At 49.1% G+C, this 2,283-nt stretch overlaps 1 pseudogene; it reads right to left on the reverse strand.

Moving 5' to 3' along the window:
- LOC110321945 overlaps window positions 1-2,283 on the reverse strand; it is a 16,014-nt pseudogene that overhangs the window by 10,201 nt on the left and 3,530 nt on the right.

Consider the following 2,283-nt stretch of genomic DNA (forward strand, 5'->3'; position numbering starts at 1 on the left):
CCTCTCTGGTGACTCTAGCTTCTGGTAAGTTGACATGGACTCAGACAGCACACCAGGCGACTGACCAGGTTTTTCAAGTTGACACTGAAAAACCAACCAGCGCTCTGGACGAGCTGCAGCAGTTCGGAAGCAGCCCCAGCATACCTTATGTTATCGTGTTTAAACCTAAAATGCGTGTAGCCATTATACCTCTTGCAAGCCCCATGGGGACAAGGTCTGCTGCTCACCACTCATGTTGCCTGCTATGTTAGTCAGTCAGCACTTGTTAAGGGAAGTGTTACATGGACGCCTGTTTTATAATTGTGGAAATGAGGCTTCATGAGGCTCTGTGTCTTGCCCAAGGTTACCTCGCTAGTAAATGGAGGGAGCAGAATTCAAACCCAGGCAAGTCAGAGCAGAAGCCGGTGTGCTGGCTTCTTCGGATCACTGCTCCTCTTGTCCATGGTGGAGCCAGACTCCGCCTCTTCTGGCCTGCCAGGTGCCCAATGCCTAGACCGTGACTCAGGGGCCTTGAGGGCAGGGAGGGAGTGACGCCTGACAACTCCTCTGTCCTGACTCTGGGATAGAGGACATCAAGGCACCAGATGAGACAGGGCCTCAGCCAGGATAGAGACTTCCTTGGGGACAATCGTTGGGCTGCCACTGCCCCTGGGAAGAATCTCACAATATCTTATAGGAGGTGTGGCAAGAACCTGGGACAGGCCATCTGGAGGATTAAGAAGTGACCTGCCAATTGGGCTGGGTTTCCAGATAGACACAGTGCTCCTCTCTGTCTGGTGTACTAGCCAGCCCACCCTGGTTGTCTCTGTGGCTATGTCCTCTTCCAGTTATGTGCCCTAGCTAGTACACACATCCCCATGCTCCCACTGGCGTGCACTGACAGGCCTGGGTTGGATGGGGTAGAAGTGTGGGAAGGGACCCACCCAGCTCCCTTGGGGGAGCTGTGAGCACCACCCAGCCTGGCTCCTGGGGACTTCCTCAATGCAAGGAAGTTGCTTTCATCCTTCACACTTCTAAAACTAGGGAGCAATTACCTCCTGCAGGTAGATTCATGAGCCAGGTCCCCAGCCTTGGGCCTCACCTCTGCTGTGTCAGGGATCTGTCTTTGTCTCCAAAGGTGTATTTCTTGTCTATCTCCTTCTGAAACCCTGCCTCCTTCCTCTTGGGGATGCTGTTGCCATGCCTTCCAGCTTAGGTCACAGATGTCCAGAACCATCTAGAACCTCACCATTTTCCTTTCACTGGCTTTCCCTGGGTCCTATCTCCTGTCTGTCCCTGTGATTCTTGGTGCTTGGAGTGAGCTGCCTTGTGCTGTAGTCCAAGTCTGTGCTTTTATGGTTTTACACATGGAGTTTCTTGGCATTGCCCTAATTCCCCAACTAGACTTACCTTCTTCTGTATATTTGAAGACTTACATTCCTAGACTTCAGGATTCAAAAGGTACCAACAGCTTTTTGTGAAATGCAGTAATAAATCTTTATCTGCTTCTCCTCTCGGCAGCTACTAAACCTAACATTACTCTGTGTTTATCTTTTTTTTTCTTTTCTTCTGGGACAGGGTCTTGTTATGTAATCCAACTTGGCCTTCAACTCATGATCATCCTAGGTGCTGGCATTAATTAATCCCAGCACTCGGGAGGCAGAGGCAGGTGGATTTCTGAGTTCGAGCCCAGCCTGGTCTACAGAGTGAGTTCCAGGACAGCCAGGGCTACACAGAGAAACCCTGTCTCGAAAAACAAAACAAAACAAAAAAGAAGTTTGTCTTGCAAATTCTTTGATTTTCTTCGTGAACAAAGAAAAGTAAGCCTTTATCTGCTTCTGCTAGGTATGTTCCATGCATTTTCCTTTGGCTTTATATCTTGTCAAGTTCTAACTATTGGTTACATAGCTCAGGCTGGCCTCTAATTTTGACCCTTTGGTCTCAGCCTCGTGCATTCTTTGTGTCTTTGTGTAGACAGGTCCTTACTCTGCAGTCCAGGCTGAGCTGAAACTCACTATTTAGACTGGCCTTGAACCCGAGGTAGTCCTCCTTCCTCAGCCTTCCAAAGAGTTGAGACTACGGCACGGATTAGACTGTAGTGCAGGTGCAATGTCTATTGTGTGCACACACCTGAGCCGTACATAGCATCCAAGTGGAGATCAGAGGACAACGTGTGGAAACCTGTGCAGCCAGGGAATTGAATTTAGGTCATTAGGCTTAGTGACAAGTACCTTTACCCCTGAGCCATCTGCCATGGAGTCATCTCACCACTCCTGGCTTTTCTATTCTATTCTTTTTTTTTTG

Source organism: Mus pahari, chromosome 5, assembly GCF_900095145.1.
Source record: "Mus pahari chromosome 5, PAHARI_EIJ_v1.1, whole genome shotgun sequence".
NCBI classification, from domain to species: Eukaryota; Metazoa; Chordata; class Mammalia; order Rodentia; family Muridae; genus Mus; species Mus pahari.